Source organism: Patagioenas fasciata, chromosome 4 (assembly GCF_037038585.1).
Source record: "Patagioenas fasciata isolate bPatFas1 chromosome 4, bPatFas1.hap1, whole genome shotgun sequence".
NCBI lineage: Eukaryota > Metazoa > Chordata > Aves > Columbiformes > Columbidae > Patagioenas > Patagioenas fasciata.
Window position 1 is genome coordinate 12,387,388 of NC_092523.1, and position 23,113 is coordinate 12,410,500.

Here is a 23,113-nt window from a genome sequence, read left to right on the forward strand (position 1 = left end):
TGACTTTGCTAATGTGTGTATAATTTCTAGATTGCACTGCTGCTCTGGATAGGGTCTCCCATGGTATTAATGTAAATATCATGTAATTTGCATTAGATTTGCTCAGTGAGGAGAGCATTGTGTGCCTCTGAATGTCAAGTAACTGTAAGGTTGGTCATGATTTAAACAATCCATCTAGCAACTGGCACACCTCACCAAGCAAAAGCTGCTTCACTGGTGATGTTCAGTGTACAGAACCATTAGCCAGTCCTATCTGAGAGCTCCTGATGGCCTGGAGACCACATCCATAATGCTCTTCAACCTCAGAATAGCTTGTTATGTTTTGCCTACATGTGAAAATCGGCAGTGCACTGAAATGAGCCTACCCAAAATGTGATCAGCAAGATCCATTGGTACTATGAAAATCTAAAGTTCAGTTCTTTGTTGGAGAATGATGACAAGTAAGTTTGATGTTGATTTGAAAATTAATTAACCACAACAGCTATTGTACTGGTGAAGGATTCAACCTATGCTGCAAGGAAAATCTGCATTACTAAGCAATACATGTGAATAACAGCTCCGTGCTGCTGTACTGTATTATGCAGATGTGTAGCTGATGTGAGGACAGTGAGAGCACGTGAGCTCTGTTTGATCCTTTTATGCTGTTTTGAGCCAGTTAGTCTGTTGTGATGTCAACAGCTTCAATAATATCTCCCAAAGGTCCTTGTCCTACGTGAGCTAAATCAAATACACTTCTTTACATACCCCCATGTAAATGTTTTAGCTCATGAGCATCAGTTCTTGCCTCAATGCAAGCTGTACATAGGTGTGATACTCCATCATCTATCTATATTTGCTTACAAATCAGTTTATCATTCTGTGCTCTCTTTAATGGTCAATGAAGAGAAAAAAAACACTTCAATCAAATGCTAATGTTCAAAACTAGTTATGAGAATTGCACCTATCATATTTCTGTCTACTGAATTTCAAGACAGCCAATCCAGCTGCAGAAGAATACATTGCAAGCTATCTAATTGTAGATGAAATTCATCCTATGCCTACAGTCTATAACTGAAAATAAGACATATTTTTACCAAGTTGTTGGAATACCAGTCTTAAAATGGTTGACAGTTCCTAGACTGTGTTACCAAATCACTTGCAAGCCATCAGCATGGTACTTTGAATTGCACAGATCTCACAAAGCACCTTGACACAGTAATTCTTTTTGTTCATTATAGCATTCACCAAACAGGCACCTATTTGATGCCAAACATGCTAAAATGTTTTAGAAGACAGTCAGTTTGTCAACTGGTGTTCTTACTACCAGCCAAAACCAAAAAGGAATTTTGGCTTCCATACACAAAACCTTTGATGACATTAGATGAATAAGTACTCTTGTGTATCCTTCTTAGTTCATTTTCCTGAAAGTTTGAAAAGGTCTGTAGATGTCTGTTCTGTGCAAAGGTGGCATAGCTCAATGAGCTGTTCTGTTTTTCAGATGATACATGTTGGTGTATTGCTCTATGTTTAAAGCATCTACTGTCACATGGTGTAGTGACCTATTTAGTTATGCTTTCTAGCCTAAATTCTCTTTTACAGTATGATATTGTATGCTGGATTTGGCACGAGCCAAATACACCAGTGTAAAAGGGCCATGAAGTGAGTAGTGTTGTAATTCACTGCTGAGTTTTTTGTGCATCACCTAAATTCTGTAAACCAGAATGTGGCATACTAGAGTATACAGCATTTCTGTTTCTAAAATTTATCATATTTTCCCCATTTAAAAACGGCAAATTGGAATTTTAGTCTTGTAGTCGTCTTGCAGGAACTTAGAGTGTCTTATTAAATGTGAACAGACTAACATGTGCATAATCAATGTTCTGGTTTATTTCTAGAGTTCCATATGCTGATCTTAAATGGCATTATGAAATGGAAAATGCATTTCAGAGTAATGAGATAAATCTTTGCCAGAATATTCCATCTGATAGTGTGGTCCAGCATTGGCAGTAACAAACTAAGTCTCAACAAATCATCGGCTGATTTTTAGATAATGCTTTTTAGAGTTATTAAGATACTGTTCCATAGCCTTGTTTTCAAGGAAATGCTGGTTTTCAGTGTTTTGGTAAGTATGGATATGGCCATCAATATAGATCTTGAAGGACCCTATTTTGATATGTATCCAAGAAGCAAGGGAATTCTCTCAGAGATTTCATTTTCATACTTGGATCTGAGTTGTATGTCTCAGCTGTTCATGACAGCCCTGATGTATGACCTAATTCTCACCTCATGTATTTTAAAGAAGGCATGTCTCAAACACAGCAATGAAAGAGCCAAACTATTTCATCATTGTAGTCTTCAAGACAAAGGAACACATGGATTTTTGTGGTTGCTGAGGAATATCTGACCAACAATTCCAGATAGGAAACCAGGCGTGCCAGATCACCACTATAGCTGTCTGGGAAGACTGGACATTTTTGTCTGACCTTCTTCTATTTCTTTTCTTGTGGTTCAGGGGAGAAATCTGAAAACTGGAATTGCAGAAGCAAGAAAATACACAGTCATGAGAAGGTACCTGGAATCTAATAACCCTCTGACACGAGGCTAGTTTTACATGAACAAAAAAAAAAATACACAGTTCAAATCAAGAGAGATGCCTTGTCTTACATTCCTCGTTTTGATGAGGAGCTATTTAACATTTCCCAAGTGTGACCAGGCCAGACCAGTAACTTTATTAGCCTTTTCACAGATCTGCAGGAAGATGCTGTTCTGCTATTTTCAGATGAGCTAGGTGAGATCTCAGATACTGCTGTCTGTATGGCACATGGGCATCAAGGTGTTCTTATATTGTCCCACCTCTTTGGCTTGTGTATGAGGAAAAGGATCGTGTTCTAAGCTTCCTAAGATCTAGACAGAGCCTTGACCATTGTGATTACTTGATAGGTCACAGGCATGGCTACAATTTTTCAGGTATCTTGAGTATCTGAAAAAAAGACAACTGTTTTTAATATCACAATGACAGACTGCAGCCCTCTCGCACATGTAAAATTATACTGGACGCTTGCGTTTCTTCTTCGTGTCCAGGCTGCCTCTGAGCTACAGCCAAATCCTCAAAGCCTCATGGGAGGTGCCATCTCAGGCTCTTAAGTCTTTGTATCCCTTCTCACTTTCTCTATTCTGTGAAAAGCCATGTTAGAAAAGGTGGTACTCAGTAAATACGTGTGTCTTTGAAACATTGGATCTCAGTAGTTTATTTCTCTGTTAATGAAGCACACACAGCAAACTGAAGTTTGTTGGGTTATTGCAACTGGTTATTATTCCCTCCTCACAAACATCATCTCTCTGAGAAGTAAGTAATTTTGTGTTTTTCTAAGTGCTCTTACTTTCATGATTTAGCACATTTTCATCCTACCACTAAGTGTTTGACATTCTGACTACTATGCACACAGGTATCTGTAAGCAGGTAGGTTCCATATTTTTTTTAAATGGTTGAACAAATCTATGCAGCACTCCAGCAGCTTGGAGCAGCCAGAAGTCCTTCCGTACCAGACCACCCAACTGCAGCAGCTCCAGAGTGATCAGTAGAAAACCAGAACCAGACAAAAGCAATGTCTTCCACGTATCTGAATGTGTAATGATTCCGGCTTTTAGGAAGAGGTTTACTGTCTCAGGTGTGATATATTTACCATTTGTTAGGACAAATCTGGATATCCTTGATTTCTCTTTCTGAATCTTGTTACGTATCTGGCCAGAATGATTTGCTGTTGACCTGTTTTCTCCACTTGCTATGATACACTCCTTAATTACATTCTTTAACACGTCTCCACTAAAAATTGCAATGTTTTCAATTTCTTTTGAAATTCAAAAGTGTCCTTGCTCTTGATAATTCTTCTGCAAGCTGCTCTCAGCCCATTGTACCTCATATTCAGGAGGTGGTCTGATAGAATAAAGGCATTACTGGTTTTGCTTTAGATTCACCGTGTTATGTTAAACGTTATAACATCTCTTTCTTTCACAGGGTAAGAAGCAGAGTAATAATGACTTATTTTACTTCAAAGATATGTTATGCTGACCCCCTGCTTGCGCTAGTCTCACTACTGCAAGTTGTTGGGTTTTTTTCCCCTGAGTGGACATGCTTCTGAACTCTGACATAAGAGTCGTTATAATTTTGTACACTACTACCTATAATTTTTTTCCATTAACTGATAATTAAATAGGTACCATGACTGATAGCAAATTAAACAGCTGAGCTCGTTAATGGTCTGTCTGAATTTCCTTACAGTTCACTGACCTGGAATAATTCAGTTGGGGAACTGGTTGAATACTCTTCATGTCACTTTACTAGTCAGACTTGAAAAAAAATTCTTTCAAGTTAAGGATGTGCAGTACAGACACGTTGGGCTTCCCAGTTTTTGCCAGTTTTATACTAGGCATTTTTCATCTCCCAGCTAGTTTTTGATGGGTGGAAGTGCCTGCAGGACTTCAGGATTCACTGTGTGAGTATCAAATAGTTCAAATTGCATTTTTCCCCTTAATCCTTTTTTCACTGTAATAACTGGTTATTTTTATAGTGCAATAAAAATAACATAATAATCACAGGCTACTGAAATACTTTATTCCATTTTAAATGGCACAAAAGCTAATATAAATACAGAATAGGAGCTGAAATGTATCTTGTTTTTTGAGTAGCGGCTAAAATTAAAGGGTTTTACAGAAGAATGTTCTCCTGTTGTCATCAGTGGGAGGACTCTACTTCTGTATGTTATTATGAGATACTGAATTTCAAGGCAGACAGCTTCCTCCAGAGTCTATAAATGTTTTTGCAAATATGCTATAAAAATATAAATACCAGATTGTGTGCTTTCACATTTCCTCTACACTTGTACTTCTGAAATAGGATCACATATAAATTACATACTTCAGGGCTTCTACACTCATCAGATGACTACAGATATTGTTTCTATCCTAATATCAGTTTGGCAACACCTCTATTATTCTGAAATTAGAAGTATTTATGAAAAGTTTCTTGAACCTTATCTTGCTTACTAAAAAATGGTGAAACATCTGCTGTAAGAAATTCAGTAAGAAATAAAGAGGCTTTATACTTGAAAAACAAACCCTACAAAGATACTTACTCTGCATCACCAGCCTTGATTTCCAGAAGTTAAGCATAAGACTAGTAGGAGCTCAACCATAAATTAAGTCATTTTCTTTCAAAATCCTTCCAATCCATTAGCTTAAATGGAAAATTTGGAAAGGGATTTTGGAGCAGAAAAAGTATGGCTTTGTTACTTTAAAAAGTATCATTAAAAGTAAACCTGGCCAATCTTTCTTGATGGAATAAGAAAATTATTCATGTAAAAATAAAAAAAAAAAAGAGACTATCACAGTGAGTCAACTAAAGAGTAAATAAGGTGTAAACAAGGAGTAACTTAAATTAGCTTTTTCAGTTCTTACAAAAATGTTCATCTGTAGGAAAAAAGTGCAAAGTAGTGGTATCATAAAATGACACAGTGGGTTTACCTGAATAGTTGAGATTTTCGACAGAATGACACAGGCATTATTTTGAGAGTTGATAAGTTTAAGAACTGGCTGTTTCCTGATCTTGATGATAGAGGAGAAGGAAGGTATAGAGTTTCATAGCTTGGACAATGCAGGGGAAAAGAGACAGGGAAGGGCTAAGATTGCATTTTTGGCCCAATTGTGCTTGAATTCAAAGAGAGCAGAGGCACGATTTACAGGAAATCTCCCAGTGTGTCCAATCTTAATATAAAAATAATGAGACTAGGATTTTTATTTTTTTTTTTAAGTTTGTACTAGCCAAATGGAGGGAACTTTTCAGTGATGCTGCAGGTTTAATATGCAACTAATAAAAGGATTTTAGCATAGCATTTTGAAAATGTCAGGCACTAAATGCTAAGCCCACTGAAATCACTGGCAAACTTACCTGCACAACACTGCAAAGGTCAGGTTATATAGAATTGCTTCTAAAACTGAAATCAGAAAGAGTGATTTTTTTGCTTATGTGTAGCTCAAAGAGAAGAATATGAATGGGAAGTAACCATTTTAAGGTACATATTAAAATTCTATAAAGTATATATTATTCTTTTGTATGTATTCCTTCCTTCATCCTGATCCAAAATCAATTAGTGAAATGAAGAACCTGATTGAAGGTATTTTACATCTCTGTGAAAAGAAGATAGTCACAAATAGTTTTCTTACACAGGAGAAGACCTATTTGTGTAGAGTAAGGAGAGGCCTGTGCATTATATAAAAGCTGCACAATCCCTCTTCTTGAGGTTTCTATAATGCACACTTTTTCAAATTTGCTTTCTGCAGGAACGTGAATGGCATTTCTATAAAAGTTTTACCCATAAAAGAAGTCTTTTTGGGACACATACACACTCTGCACTGGGACCCAAGGAAAAAAGTCTTGTTGAAGAGATACTTCAAAAAGATACTCTTAAAACCAAAACAAAACAGAAAGATGCTGAGTATTAGAGTATTAATAACAATATATTCTGCTATAATGACATCACAGTATAAGAAGGGGAAAAAAAACAAAACCAAACAAACACACACACAAAACCAAAAACCAACACCTTTATCAAGAGCTTTCTGCTGTGTGTAAAAGACATTTATTCCTAGTTTGTAAATGCCTCAAGTATCTGAGACAGCTGTAGAAACGCTTACAGAAAAATCACAGTAACAGAATATTTTTTTTTCTAAAAAGACACAACTTGCCTTCTGTTTTGAAAATCCTGACATCATTTTGTTTTACTGAAGAGGGTGGTGATTACTGTAATGTCACTCCATCTCTTGACAGCCCAGACTGCACAGTACTTGTGCCTGCTCTTCGCTGTTCCCTGAGACCATCCGTTCCCCCACGCCAACATGATGCAAGGCTCACTCCAGGGAGCCCTCGTCTCTCCTGCCCGACACGCCAGTGTCTTCTGCACAGGGCAGCATCTGGTCTCTACATGAAGTCAACACTTTGCCAATTGCAGGGTTTTTTATGGCTGCTCAAACAACAAAAATCCCTCAATCCCTCGCCCCTTCCCAAACCCCAAACCGAGCAAAACCAAGGCAGATTGTTTTGACAGACTTCCTGATAACAAATGGTAAGAATGTACAGGTTCTTTCTTATAGCTACGATTTCACTTTAAGATACTGACAATAAATAAATAAACAAAAAAACCAAACCCCACACATATTCTTGTAGAAGCATCTTGAAAGTTCTTACTGAAAAGCATTGACCAGAATTGAGGGGGATACACATCATCACATCATCCAATAGCTTTTCTTACACTTGTTTTCTCACCAGGATATTGCTGAGGTTTTAGGGCATCTTAAACTAGGGAGTTGTCTGCTATGGACTCAGTCCAAGGCAGATTGGAAGTGAAATTGAGTGTATCTTTAAAAACTGATGCATACTTTTAAATGCTTAAAGTACTGTTTTCCTGCCTTTTTACATTATTTAAGTGAGCCAAATCCAAATTGCTTGGAGTTCCTTACAAGACATAAATCACAACAAATGGTTGGAGTTTTTTTTCTCATGCCTGCATATCTCAGATTTCATTCAATGTTGATTTTCCAAGGGAAAAAAAATCTTAAAACATGCATAATAACTCTTCTAAGGACATTCTAAGAATAATAAATATGGCCTGTCATTGTCATGATTTTTTTCCTGCAAGACACTAGGGATTATCTGATAGTTAAAGTCCCAATGCTGTAAACAACTATATTTGGATTCCTTATTGCTGGGACTTCTCAATTATTTTCTTTTTCTTTGCTCTGGTTATTTTATTTTTTTTGTGATAACCAGTGCTAAGATTACAGGAAGATAAGGGCATCCCTATTACTAAGCTTCATTAAGTCATGCTTAAAGCTTGTGAAGGCTATTTTTGGGAAGACTGTTTCTACAGCAATGAAGTTACCCTTGATAGAGGGGAAATGTATTATGAGTTATTGAGAACAAAGACAGTATTTGGAACATTGCATGGATGGTTGGTGTTAAAGCTAGAAGGCACTTTTTCCAAGCCTGAGGGATGTGTGTTTCAAAGAGGGAGATTTATACAAATTTGCTTTCTACTACTTTGTGTTAGAAGATGATTAGTTTAAGAAGTTTATTGGGTGCAAAGTATGACGTACAGTTACTGCGAACCACAGATTTCCTATTAATGACGTGACTTCAGTTTCCATGCAATAAACTCCTTAGCAATCAGTTGATTTATTTTGATGAGATTGTGTTTGAGGTGAGTTATATGCTGTTCCTTTTAATTCTGTAAAATAGAATTTGTATTTAAATAGTGTCATTAAAGACTCATGGGAAAGAAATTCACTGAATCATTAAGGTCTATTTTGCAGCTGAAGTAGCTTATGGAATGCATATGGCCAAACACAGAAATGGGGGAGGGAAATGCCATTTTAAAGTGCAGCATTGTGGAAACTAAGAATTCAAGTAAGAACAAAGTTCTTTTGAGTTCTTCAGCTTTGGAGAGAGTTCGTCTTTAAGAGGAGATATTTGTGCTGTCTGATGTTTGTGATGGCTGGCCCATTCTTTAGTCCCTATGGAGTTACCACCAGAAGACAAGAAGCCCTTGCCGATCTCTCCAACAGGACAAATCCCTTATTAGCAGGGGATTGGATTAGCTGATCTTTCGAGGTCCCTTCTAATCCCTAACATTCTGTGATTCTGTGTGATTCTGTGTGATCTCATTTTCTCATCTGGCATAGGGCATAAAAGTGCTTATTTTCTTGCCGGTCTTGTGATGACTATTTCTAATCTTTGTTTCTTTGCTGATCAGCTTCCTAATGCCTTCAGGACATTTCTGTCGAAGAAATACTCTGCAGTGTTGCTAGGACTGAGCAGCCTGCTTACACGCTGCAGGGGTGCAGGCAGAGGCTGTACACTGAAGTGTTAATGTAATGTGTGCATTAAAATCTATCAAACCAGAGGCAGTGAAGCCATTGAATCCTGCAACTGCTCACTGCGAGCACACAAATCAGTGGTACTACACATGGATTTCACTGCACGCGCCAGAGGAGCCAAGGGCTGTGCATTTACAGCAAACTTTTGGATAGTTCTCTCTAGCAATCATGTTTTACAGGTCATGATATAAATCAAGTAGCTCTAAGACAGCAATAGCTGAAAGCAATTGAACTGTGGAGAAGAGGAGCTACGGTTTAATTTTTCAAGGCCGACTAAACCCTTTAATTCTGCCAGAAAAAGCGCTGCTTCTAACTACTCCAAACCCCGCTCCTGCCAGCTCCCAACAGGCGGAATGAAAAAGGCAGGTAGGAGCAGGCTGCTGCTGTCAGAAGAGCTCATCCAGTATGCACGTGCTTCCCTGCCCATACCCAAAGGCATACAAGGAAGAGAGCTGCTGAAAGCAGGCTTCTGGGCCAAGTAATTTGCCCAGACAAGGTTGGGCTCTGAATTCAGCACTCCTAGTTCAGACTACAGAGGCCTCATGCATTTACTAGCTGGCCACACAGTGTAAATGCTGAATAAATAGCATTTTCCCTGTTTGAACCTGTTACTTTGGGTATCACCCTATTGGAATGACTGAGGATGACGAAACAGGACAGAAGACCACATGAAACTGGGTCAGATCAAACAAAATTTTATTCACCAAAATTCAAAATGCTTAAAGAGGTGTGTATTTTAAGATGTACAACAACATAAGCTACGAGTTTGTATGGAATTATGAACCCCAGCTGGACTAAAGATATATTTTTGCCTTAACTAATGCTCTCCCTTTAGTAATATTCTGCTGTGACCTCGGTTTTCCAGTTTCTTTATGGACAGAGAAGAAAATACGTGAACTTGTCAAAGCTGGAACACGTTTACCCATCTTTTACATCTGCAAGTTTGCACTGGTTCAATCAGAAATTTTATTAAAAACTGAAGCCTGCTTTAAGCTCTTGGATGGCACTGTTAATCACTATAAACTTTAATCAACATAAACTGTATCACCTTGGACTCTTGATTTAAATCTGGCTTGTATCAAGTTAAACTAAGGTGGTGGAACCAGGTTTTAAATCAGTGTTGAGTCTGTGCATGATTTCACACCATTTAACAAAAAGGTTTAAACTGTGACCTTACATGAATGTCAACGTGCTCCCTGTGCTCCAATTCCACACTTTGGGCTATACCCCACAGCTGAATGCCAAAGTGACAGCATCCTGTGCACAAATGGGAAGAGGATGGACTGTGCTGAAGCTCCAGTTATGAAATCACAATATTTCAGCATTTATCCGGGAAAAAAAGCCTCCATCCACCAAGGACGCTCTATACCCAGGGGCAGGAAGCCCATGTCTGAACTGGCAGCATCTGCCTCGCAGGGGGGCACTTCGGCTCACCTGCCCCCTCCCGGAGGATGCTGCGTCCCCCCGTGCCTCCCTGCCAAGGGGATGCCGCACACACCTGCCCCCCTCCAGCCCTATACCCGGGGACTGCCACACCACCCCGACCCCTCCCGGGGGACGCTGCGAGGCCGCACCTCCCACCCCCCTCCGCCTTTGTTCCGCTCGCTCCGCCTCGCCCCTGTCCCTCCCTGCGGGGCGGGGGCAGCGCGGCCCGGGGGCGGTAGGAACGGGCGGGCCGGGACCTCCTCCGCGCCCCGGCCCCGCCTCTCCCGCCCCCGGCGCGGCGCGGCGCGGTGCTGGCTGCGCTCCGCGGCCGGAGCTGCGTGGAGCCCGCTTTGTGCCGGCAGCCGCGGCAGGACGGCTGGAAAGGTAGGACGGCTCCCGCGGCCTCCCTCTCCCCGCTCCGGGCAGCATCTCCCTTCCCAGCTCCGCGGGAGGGGAGGGAAAAGAGGAGGAAGAAAAGAGGGAGGGGAAGGGCTGGATTCAGAAAAGGGCTTTTTCTACCCAGGCTCCGCCGCTGCTCCAGGCAGCCCCGTGATAGGAAAGCTGTGGGGTTACTGCAAAAAAAGCCTAAAAAATACCCAACCAAGTCTCGCTCGCTTTCCTGGCCGGAGAAGCACATGGAAAAAGCTGTGAGGGAGCCCGAGCATCAGGCGGCGGCAGCTCCGGCGGCTGCTGTCCCCCTCGCCTCCCCGCCGGGCCCCGGCATCGCCGTCCGGTGCGGCCCGTGCCCGGGCGTGGAAAGAGCAGAAATCCGGCAGAGACCCTCCGGAGTGAAACCCTCTGTTTGCGACCCAGAAACTTGCATCCCCTCCCGGGGAAGGGCAGCAGCCTGCTGCTTTGTACAGCTGAGAGTTTCATTATTTTCCGCCTTTTAGGGTGGGAAGAGGTGGTCTCTCTCCAGGCTTTACCACTTGAACCCGTTTCATCATAGCGGAGAGATTGCATCATGTTACAGTCCTGGATTCAGTAGGGGCAAAGGCGAAACGAACCATCCTTGCGGATCAGTCCCATTGACTTCCCCATCCGACCCCTCCGTTTGATTTCCTGTTCAACAGGGAGTTAACACGAACCAGCAGCCTGCGATTGGTAGGCGGCGGTTCAGTTCACAGCGACGTATTTTGATTTCTTCCACTGCGGGTTTTTTTTGGAAATTCAATTTTAACTTCGTTGGTTCTATGCGCGTTATGTGTCTTGTGTGGGGGGAACAGAGGGAACTTGCCAAAGATTTGGCCAGTAGGAAGATAAAAGGGGCAAAAGAGCCAGATAAACAGCCAAAAGCAGATGTCGCTTTATAAACTACAAGCTCTGGAGTCAGAGGAGGTGAATGGATTCAGGCAGGCATCCCTCGGGAACTGCGGCGTTCACCTGCCCAGAAAGGCAGTGTAGCTGAATGAATACGTGCTTCTGAAAGGCAAGATGAGACAGATGTCAGGAACAGAGAATTATTTAGCTAATCTCCCCTCTGGATCCTATATGATCAGTTTAATGCAACACTTGGTGTGTCTGTGCCCATTTTATTTATCATATCTTTGCAATGACTGATCTTTTCAGCTGACACCTGACTATAAAATAACACATTTCAAAACCAGAGAGATCTAATTACTGCAGTCCAGGGCTTTCTAAGCCAATGGATTCTGCTGTTCTTTGTGCACTTCTTTGTTTTTTTCCACAGGGTAAAAATGTCACAGCACCGCTTGGTTCAGCTCTCTGAGGTGTTGTCTGTAATTGTGGCATCTCGCCTTCGCAGGTGCTTTGTTGCTGCTTGCTCCGAGTGTTACAAGGACACTTTTTTCTTTCCTGAAAATAGCACTATTATGAACTTTTTTTTCTCTGCTTCTCCGGGAAGGGTCGGTACAGGGGGACAAGGGAACAGCTTGGCAGCCAGATGGATCCATCCATCAGTGCTCTGCTATATGGGCACTTGGTGCCCTTCAGTCATCCCTTGCGCCTCCTGGTGGTTTCCATAGGAAGAGCCGCACAATTACTTTCTTTTGAACAATTCCTTTTTCCTTTTGGAGCAGGGGTGGAGGTGAATGAATCCTGCGTTAGAGCGGGAGGGAGACCAGTCCTGTCTTTCTGTGGTTATAGCACAGCAAACGGGTGTGATGAGAAAAATCTGCAATGGATTCTGAAAAGAAGCATTTACAGTTTTCTTTGTGTGTCTGGATACCCAGTGATGGCAGTGATGAGCCTGTCCACAGAACAATGAGCAGATATTCACTGCCTTTGATGATATGTGGCACTGTTTGGTGTGTCCCAGGAAATATGTCAGCAAAATTCAAAGTGTTATGTGGTGTTCCTGAGTCTCAGGTAGATTTTTAGATAAAGGGATTTGTAAGATCTGTGGGACTGAAATTGCAGTGTTTCTTGAAGCAGTGGCAATGAGGGGTAAAAGGTAAAGACACTTCAGTGGGTTGGCTATTCACAATATTTTAAAACCTTACAACCTTAGTAGAGAGGTTTTCCATTTGCATCTCCCAAAGCTCTCAAAAATTGAAGGAATACTGTCAGAGACATTAAAAAAATATAAATATTGAAATCTTAATGGGGCAGGCTGTATTTCGTACACAAATGACTAATTGTGCTATTCCTTTCAGTGGTGCAAAGAGAACCTGCTGTAAGGGCAGATCAGGAATTGTCTTGCCCCACTGCTCACTGCAGACTTCCCTGAGACGTTGCCCCAGGACAAAGAGACAGCGCTCAGGGCTGGTTTATGCAATCTGGAGTCGACTGATTTATTTTCCAGCCATATTCAAAACTTTTGTTTCTGATACGTCAGTCAGCAGGAGGATGGTGTCCAGGAGCCTGCCTGGTTAACTGCATTGTTCAAAGCTGCGCTCTTTGTTTTGCAAGGAGGGGGCGAGGAGGAGGAATGGATGCGCTTTATATTCATTTGCAAGAGATCTCTTGCTGAAGTGGAAGGGTGGGATGCAAGGACTTAATGCTTCTGGACTCCCATACAGTTTAGTTTGCTCTGTTATTATGGTTTTAGTCACACTAAAGCCTACCGTGTCACTTTTAAAAAAAATCATGCACCTCTTCCAGTTACGCAATTCAACTTGTTTTACATGTGAATGACACCTAGCTCCTGGTATGACCCTGAATTTCCTCTGATTCATTGGTTTATTAATAAATACAGTGTTTCATCTGGCACAGGAACTGTCTGTCTGGGCTGCACAGGTGAGTGTGTTACACGCTCAGTAGATGTTACTCCAGCATATGTATCCAGTAGATATTTTTAGGTATAATATAGATAATATAAACTGTTCCTAGGCTCCCAGTTAAACTCTTATATCCAAATCCAACAAAAATAAGAGAAAAATGGAAGTAAACTGCAGTACAGTTACTGTGAACTCTGAAGCAGGAGTTAAAAAGCTCAGTCTTGTATGCACTCCTCTACTACTTCTTTTAAGGTTATCTCTTGAAATTTAGGAAGAATTGGCTCTTCTACTATGAAGCATCCTAGGCTGGCTTTAAACCAAATTCAAGTTTTTAATATACCAGATATCTTTTGGGGGAGTGTCTGTATAAAGCAATACTGAGAATCATCTGTCAGCACTATGAGCAGTTAAGGAAACATGTAGATGCAATCGCATAAGGGTGACCCTGAGTGCTGTGTCAGACTGCACCCACCCGTCTGCCTGTATGGGAAGGTCATGTATATGCACCAGCACTGTAAAATATTATGTATAGATTAAATTGCTCTTACTTTCTGATTGAAAGTTGATTCTTGACTCTCCAGGTGATGAGGCACGTACTGATGCTATTAATGCTAATAAATGGTATTGCAGGAACATAATGGGAGTTTGTGGAAAGGGGAGGTGTCTCATAGCAGATAACAAATGAAAATTTTAGGACAAAGTCTTATTTTCCAGAGGTGTGGTAAGAAATTAAATCCTGAATGGCAGAGAAGTAGAGTTGTCTGCCTTCCATGATCCCTCTTCCACCTTGACAGAAAGACGGTCATGACAAGGGGCACGTGGAAAGATTTGACTGCTCAAGGTGCTGAGCACCCTTAATGCACAGCAACGTCCATATGAGCTGATGGTGATCACCTCTCTTACAGTAGCCCTGGGAGAATACACTAGGCTGTGAAAAGGAGGAATCAATACCTGTTGTATATTTTACCAGTGTCCATCAAGAAACCTAGGAAAGAAACTCCTAGGAGGATTTTTTTAATAGGTTTGAATTTGTATAGATACTGCTCCTTACAGGTAGTGGTAGCTTAGAAGCTGATAGTGTATGCTTGTCAGTAAAATAAGCAGAACTGCGTAGGTCTGTCTTCTTTAAATCTCTTTCCTAGGCTGAAAAAGAAATAAACACTAAAAAAAAAAAAAAAAGGTGCATTTTTCCTTTCATAGTGACATGGTGGGGTTTTTGTCTGTCTGGGGAATTTCTGCTGCCAGTATCTCTCTGCCACCATGTATTTTTGAGCTGAGTGATAAACTCTGTCTTTCTCTAGGACAGATGTTGGTGATGTCCTTATTCAGCCAAAATCTTTATGAGTACAAGATGCCAAATAAAAATATTTCCATCTATTAATAGTAAGTGCCAGAAAAGAGTAAACAGGTGGTTTCAAATTTAAGCTGTATTTTAGCTGATGTCTCAAAGATAACGGCATTTTGCCCCAAGAAATACAGCACTTTGTGTATGTGAGGTAATTGCTGTGAGTTGCACTGAATATATATTATTCATTAGGGGACTGTCATTATATCATGTTTGTGAATTCCCCAAAGTCTCTTATCACTGTCCTAATCACATCTGAACATTTATGGAAAACAAGATTTTGGTGTCTTACTCAACTGACTGATGTTCTGACTGGCTGAATTTATCCTGAGCTGGTAGCCACTTTTAATGAGTATGCTTGGTTCATAGGAAATGAATGAACTTTGGGGAAGGAGCTTAATTTGTGTATTCGCATTATCAGGGACACACTCTGCAGAGAATATGTGGTGGTATGTTATCTCAGTTTTGCAGAGAAGCAAACAATCAGCTTTTTAATATGCTGCTTCCATGCGAGGCCACTGTGAGCTGTCTTCAAATGTATAAAGGCTCAATATTTGGCCACTTGCTGTGGGTGGATCTTTTTTGTCCATTAAAGTATGTTTAACTGTCTCTTTGAAGCTTATCTTGTCTCTCATCAGTTACACATGCTTATGGCATTCCTGTTCAAATCTGGAAGAGAGGAGGTAAGGAGGGAATTTCCCTATTATTAGCAATTAGCAGATCCAGATTTTATTTTGCTGTAGCGTTTCTTACCAGGAGCAGCTGCAAATGGAGAATTACAGTGTGACCTTCACAGCATTTCCTATTGCGGTCATCAATCAGATCTGGCAGGAGCTTTATCGCATCTATCAGTGTGGCTCATAAGACACATGCTGTCTAGTCTGGGGGGAAAAACAAACAAACAAGGGGAGCTACAGGAGGTTTTGTTTAAAATAAAACAGCCAGGAGTGTGGTTTTCCCATGTGTGCCAGCTTTGTAAGCAGATTTCAATTTTTACCGTGTGCTGTTGGGCTGGTTAATAAAATATGGTGATTGTAAAGCAGTGGAAGAGACTTCTACTAAGTCTCAATGGCATTGGCAAATTGTTCACTAGCTTGGCAGTTGGTACTTTCCAGTCTTATTCTAATCCTCTGCATTATTTTTACTAGGCAGTTCAAGCAGTTAGCTTATTTTAGGTGTTTTCTGCACACATGAATATTAGGGAATAAAGAAAGATTTTCAGACTCCTCTGATTCTTATAGGAAATAACGCAGCTTTCTCAGATTAAGTGGTTTACTATTTTTCATGGGAACGCAGACCCTAGGGCTCTTTCGGGGGCAAGTTTATAATGTTGTGGCCAAGGTCAGCGGATCATCTGCAACATCCCACTTCTAAGCATGCAAAACATTATTAACACTCTGGAAGTTTCATTTGGTTTTGTGAGTGTTTGTTTTTCCCTACTGCCCTTGGTCTGGTTGTAGAGTTATACTGACATATACACAATTTTGTATTCTTAGATTTCTTTTCCCTGTTACACCAAGTTCACTGCTTTTTTCAAATTCCTTTACTCTCCTTTTTTTTGCCAGCTGCAGTTAAGTGCAATTTTCTTGCCTTCCTTTCCAGGCTCGGTACAGTGACAGGTTGTCACCTCATGCCAGGCTTTTTTGCAGTCAAAGTACCAGCTAGCAGTTAAATGGGAGAGCAAGAAGCAGCGGGGAGAGGCAAAATTGCTAACGTGTAGTTCTAACTTCCTTCATAGGCACATGTTTGTGTGTATATATGATAAATATAGATATATATGTGGATGTATATACATAGAGTGTGTTTATGTATAGGTGCTAGATACAAGAGATGCATTTGACACATAGGTTTACTGAGAAAAGTGGCTAATTACTACTAATAATATGTATTTCCTGTTATACTATCAAGTAAAAGGTTAAGGCCCTGAACTTCAAACTGGCAATGTTCATGGCCAAGAGCAGGGTGCGATCTATAATTTTTGTGTTTTTTAAGCAGTTCTTGGAAGAAACAGCCTTGGTATCACATTTGGGCAAGGAAGCTTGAAATGCCGTAAGAAATGTGCAATAGCAGGTGCAAGGAAAATGCTCATAAAATGTGAAATACCTTTAGGAAAACGGTTATCTATTCTGTCAGGAAAAAAATCACGTGAATTGGCTAGCTCGCTATGGAAAGAATGACTTTTGTGGTTTTCCTCTGTGTGTGTGCCGTGTCAGTTTGACAGGTTTTATGGCCCCAGCTGCTGAACTAACTGTCCCTAGGCAGGGCAGCGGCTGCTGCTCTCAAACCCTGCCCTGGAGACCAGCAAACCTGAGTGGAAAGGATCCTGCCCGAAATGATGCTGCATGTCATCTGCTTTCATATGCCAGGGCTGTCCCTGAGGAGTTTAGCATCTGAGGGGAAGGGTTTGACAGACAGACATCCTTGAGTGGTGTCAGATGGTGCTGTCAGGCTCTGTGTGCCAGTGGTGCCTGTTCTCACTGTTGAGTCAGCATCAGCCCCTGCATCCCAGCTCAGCATCTCTGCCCAAGCAGGGGATGGGGCCAGGAGAGGCTGAAATGCTGGGCCATGAGCTCCAGCAGCCAGGTGCTGCAGCTGTGCAACAGCTCAGCAGAGTGGTTTTAGGAGGCCAAAGACATACATGGGCCTGTTCCAGGAGGAGGATGAGGAGGTGAGGGGAAGCTGCTACCAGGAATTGGTCTCAAGAGCTGAGTCCTGTGTTGTCATTTGAGGGCTCCTGCTTCATGGGCATGCAGCAAACCAGCTGCCTGCCTGCTGCTGGCTTAGATTGAACGAAAAGACATAGTACCAGCCCTGCAAGCAGGGTGGGCCACAGCGGGGAAATGATAAAATGGCAGGAGTTGAAAATAAGATAGATAATGTAAAAGGCAAGGTCCTTAGATAAGGAGAAGCAGGGCTGCTGAGTGTCACTGGGCGGCGGTGGCCAGGAGCTGAGCTGCAGAGGGGCCACTCTTTGATGCTGTTCTGCTGCCGGGGCTTAACATAGATCAAACTGAAATAAACTGCCCTTGTGGAGAGAGGGATTTATTCTTGTAAGCCAAGTCCATGCTAGGAAATTGAGTGAAATACTTATGGGATGTTGTTGCTGGCTGTAGGAGATACAGACAGAAGAAAAGAAATACCTGAAAATGCTAGGTGCTAACTGATTTTCAACTCAGTTGAAATACAACATTATCAAAGAATACCCTTTGGAAATTAAAAGATCTGTTTCTTGGGGGTGGAAAAAAATATTCATGAGCTTCTGTGAATATACAGAGCTCTTCTCCCTCGATCCCTCTATCTGCGCCATGTGTTTGCCATTAGGACCATGAAAAGCTGCAAGTCTCCTTGAACAGGGGATGATGGGTGCAGTGAGTCCTTCAGGAAGAACCAGGAGAGCCGAAAGGAGATGGAGGCTAGGTCAGGCCACAGCATTTTGTTTGGACCTTAACAGGAATTAAATCCACCCTGAAGAGTCTTGGGGAAAATTCTGGACAAGGGCCAGTGTGAATAATGCTGAGTGCAGATGGGTGCGACCCCACCTGGTTACGAAAACAATCCTATTTCCAAGGTTAGTTAGTTTTGCTGAAAAAAGTGATATTCAAGTAAGGTCTAATTTAAAAGGAAAGAAAACAATTGGAGACCTTAAAAAACCCCACAAAACAAACCAAAAAAACCTAAAAGTCTCTCACTTCAGAAATTAATGAAAACAACCCCCCAAACATGTAGACAGCTGAAAGAATACACCAAAAACCTCAGATAAACAAAACAAGTGTCCTCTGGGGAAAAGAAGAACTGTTCCCTCTCTGGGAAAGTTTTTCTGTTCCTCTGGCTTGTGAACTCTTCATCTTCTCTGGGACTTTCTGCTGTCCTTGCTTCGCTTTTTGCATCTTCTTGGTCTCCTGCACTTCTTTCCCTGGAGCTCAGAGAAGTGTTTATGCAAGTGCTCAGCTTTAAATAAATGAATCATCTTATTTGATGTTGCTGAGATTAGTGCTTGGGGTTGTGCGTGTGTTTAGGCTACTCTGCTGAACAGGAACCCCTGGGGACAGGAGTCTGCTCAGGAGGTGTGTGCATGTGCCCACCCCCAAATCAACCTTTCTGTCCCCAAAAGGAACCCTGAGCCCTCCCACTGGCCTCTACCAAGGCACCTTCCCCCTTGTGACAGCCACATTCTGGTCCCAGAGCTGATCTGGATCAAACCATGTCCAACAAGCCAACAAGATGCAGCAGTTAATTTTAACCTGACTCAAGTCCCAATTAATCTCTTGGTGACTGCTGTTCCTGTCTGTCTGTCTGCAGTGACTGAGCCTCGCAGCATCTCAGTGCTGCAATTTCCTTCACATCCCTTTGGATATTCTCTTTTATTATTGTTTACAAAATGCAGAGTCTGGATTTTGCATGTGTGGAAAATCTTGCTGAGAGCGGTCACCTCTTTGACTTCATCTTCTCCCAGTCTCTCATTTTTCTTTCTTGTTGCTTATAGTCCAACTATGTAGCTTTAAAGAGTAATTTGAGTGTAAAAAATAAGCCATGCTGAAGGCTTCCCTGTAAACAGTCGCTTTCCATACAACCTAAGGGCAATTACAGGTGTGTGTAGAAGGCCCATATGACTGTATCCCCTAAAGAAACAGCTGAAATACTGATTAAATTACAAGCAAAGCAAAAGCTGTCTTGAAAGAGGTATAATGTTTGGGGATTTTTAGACTTCTTCAACCCTTTCCAACTCCTTCATCTTCTTTTTCCTACCACATATTAGTATCTTTTTAAGCATTATGCTGTACTTGCACTTGGGGATTCCTTTCTGGTTTTTGGTCAGCGCATCTGTGGGCTCCAAGATGTAAGTACAAACTCAGATTGGCCTGAAGTTTATTGTACTTTATGAGAGCAAAGGGTGAAATAAACCTTTGAGACTCTGGGTCATTTGGGCTAGGTTTCCTGACATACCAGCCCTTACAAAAAACCAGCTGTTCTGGGGTTGTCACTCTGCCAGTTTTCAAGAAAAACAACCAAATAAAGAAAAAATACTCTGCTAAATAGGGATCAAAACTTAGCTTGGTTTGAGTGTGCTTTAAGTAGTTTTGGTCTGCATTTACACTAATTAAGTTCTTTCCCTTCAGGGAGGTGACTTGGAAGCAATCTTTATGAAAGAGTCCAGCCCTTTCCCTGTACATCACTGTAGGGAAGGGCTGCTTACTACTGAGGTCTAAGTGCTGTCCTCCGTGAGTCAGAATCTGGACAACCCAGAGCAAGATCTAAATGCAAATAGCTAAAAGATAGGTGAGAGGAAGGTACACAGCATTCCTAGGTGTGACTGTGAAGCTAATCTTGGCCTGGGGACATTATCTGGATGGTCTAGTCACCTGGATAAGCCAGGACCAAAGTTGCCCAGAGAAAACATAGCAGGAATGTGCCCTTGCTCAAGCTATAGCTGCCATCAGTGACTTACAGAGCACTTGGTACCCTAGAGCGGCTCTTTACATGTTAATAACTGCTAAAAAATTAATGACTTCATGAGATGGGAGAAGAAGTAGGAACTGGAAATGGCAGGTGCTCAGGGTGCAGAAGGAAAAACTGGCGTTGTCTCCCTGAATGCCTGAAACAAATGCATGATAGAGTTGTAAGGATTTTGGTACACTGGTCACCTGTCTCATCAGCCCTGCTAGTGCTTTGACATTCCTGAGATTTGAGTATAAAACCTCAGTCCTCACTGTAATGAAGTAGATAGGAGCATAAGAAGCATGTAAGAATCCTAAAGCATCTTCTTCTTGCTATAGTCACTCCTGTTTTATAAGCTTTCATCTTAACTCCTGCAACTCAATGAGCTTAGGAACACTCATAAAATCTGGGATAAACAAGCATTTATCTGTTTTACCTGGGAAACTTAATTGTTGGAATAATGCTAGGTGTTACATCCCTAGGACCATTTGTCACACCACTTTTGAACTGCAGTTTACAGGGATTAGCTCACCTTCCGCTTCTGTCATGCAGTCTATGGAGCAAATATCTCACCTGTTGTTTGACAGCCCTGTACTCCTTACGTGAGCAGTGTCACGTAATGCTGTACTATTTGCTATTCAAATTACAGACTGTGCTCTTCTCCTAACGAGCCAGTGGAAAAGAACCACTTGAGTTATCTCACTGGTGTGAGATGTGCACCAACTCTCCACACCTATGTCCACTTTTCTTTGATTGCATTCACTAGGCTCAGCTATAGGGGGTCATGATCATCCCAGATCAGTTCATTTCATTATAGTCGTCTGCCAAAATAATCCTTCCCCTATTGAGTTCAGCTGCACGCAGTGCAATGAAGGAACTAGAAGTATGTGTATAATTCTAGAAGGCTCTTAGCAGCTCTGGGAGGGGTGGAATGAAGCATGGCTCTCTATGTACCATAGCACTTCACAGGGTGGTTTTGCTACAGTCAATAGTAAAGAGCATTTTTGCATAGTTCAGAAAGGCACAAAATAATATTGAGCAACCGTACCTGTGTGATTATAGTCTGTCAGGGTATAACTACATGGCAGCAGACACAGGGCATGACAGGAAGGTTTTTCTTTGGATTGGAGAAATTGTTCTTAGTGGCATAATTCTCCAAAACTGATATGATTGGACATTTTCTGAGGTAAGCTTACCTAAGAAAATGTTAAATTCCTTTCCTCATTGTTTCTTTATTAAAGTGCTAATTTCTCCCCAGTGAGTTTTTTGTAAGGAGGAAACAGATACTCCACATTCACCAGTGGAAGTTGTCCAAAGCAGAAGAGGAAAATGCTATTTCAAGCTGCTAAAAATAGAATGATAAAAGCCACCTGGAAAAATAAATTTTCAGTGGTTGCCGATTTCTCATATAAAGTGCATTTTCCTGTGGAATTATTATTTATACTTTAGTAAACCTAATATAGCATTTAATAATGTTATTAATTTTTTAATTTGGCATTAGAATCAGTGTTGCCTCTTTCTTCCTGTGTTTAAGAAATAGCATCCATGCCTACAATGAGTCTTCCTCTGTCTGTAGGTGAGTGGATTTTTGTCATTGACTAGTAAGAGGAAGATCAGGGACTTGGAACCCTAATAATAGGGCTGCTGGAAAATCACTGAACACCAGCAGAGAGCCCTTTCAGTGAGAATTTTCATTGTCTGATGCCATTATCTTGTTTCACATTAAGCTTGTCTGCTGGCCTGAGACTAGTAGCAAAGATTACTAGAACTTGGCTTTTGAGGAGACCATTATTCTCTTTTCTTTATCTGATTGCACTATGGAATTATGTCATTGAATCAAAATTCTGGCTGTGGTAGACTGTGTGTCCTGGATGATTAAAAGCTTTGTCAGCAGAAAGTTGCATGTTCTTTAATTTAAGGATCAGAGGTCTGTATCCTATCTGTTCCAAGTGCAAGGGCTAAGAAATGGCATTATTAAGCCAGCTAAACAACTTTAAAATGTATATTAAGACTTGCAAAGGGATTGTTTTGAATAGTTTTATATTTCCCCCTAGCTCCTTTATCCTCCCATAGGGTTTTTTCTACCTTCTTCATATGTGCACCCATTTTCAGAATCCTTTAAGGGAAGACCTGTGTGTTCTATAAAATAAGTAATAATTAATGCGTCTCTACTCTTTTGCTGTATCTTTATTGTAGAATTCTTGCTAAGATACTTGTTAGGTCAGTTTGCTATCAATTTCCAGATTAAAAATCTTAACTTCTGAAGGGAAAATTTAAAGTGGTGCATTGATTGTGACTGGTAGCTGCTTTTCCAAACATACTTCCAAATGACCATCTATCAACATCTACTCATACAGGGCACTTTTCAGTGTAGGGTGAGCTCAATCTAACTGCATCATCCAAAGATAGCAATATTTCTTCTGGACTTGGAAAACATTAAATGGGTTTGTCTCTGCAGTGAAATCACTGCATTTGCAAATATCCTATCCCAAAATAATAATATTAATTATTATTTATGTTTATGCTTGTTCTTAAGCAAAAACCTGCCCCATACTAGAGATTTTTTGGACTCGGCATGTGTTTGGGACTGAATGATACCCTATGTGACTTTGCCCTATCCTCTATATAATTGTCTGCCATCCTTTTCTTTTTGCCTTGCCTTACGCTGTATTTGATTAAGTATGTGCATCTGTTGTGAATTTTCATGGGAGGAGGTTATGCTAAAGCCAGTATGCTGACAAATTGCTTTGGACAACAAATGAGGAAAAAGTCTCACCTTGTAAGAAATGAGACTGAGGTGCTCCAGCATGGTGATGTTCAG

At 41.2% G+C, this 23,113-nt stretch overlaps 1 protein-coding gene across 1 annotated transcript in view; it reads left to right on the forward strand.

The window, feature by feature from the left end:
• The first annotated feature begins 10,565 nt into the window (after nucleotides 1–10,565).
• AFAP1 (actin filament associated protein 1) overlaps nucleotides 10,566–23,113 on the forward strand; it is a 120,346-nt gene continuing 107,798 nt past the window's right edge. Inside the window, exon 1 of the mRNA XM_065836084.2 lies at nucleotides 10,566–10,716. The gene's annotated coding sequence lies outside the window, so the exon portion shown is untranslated. The remainder of the gene's footprint in view (nucleotides 10,717–23,113) is intronic.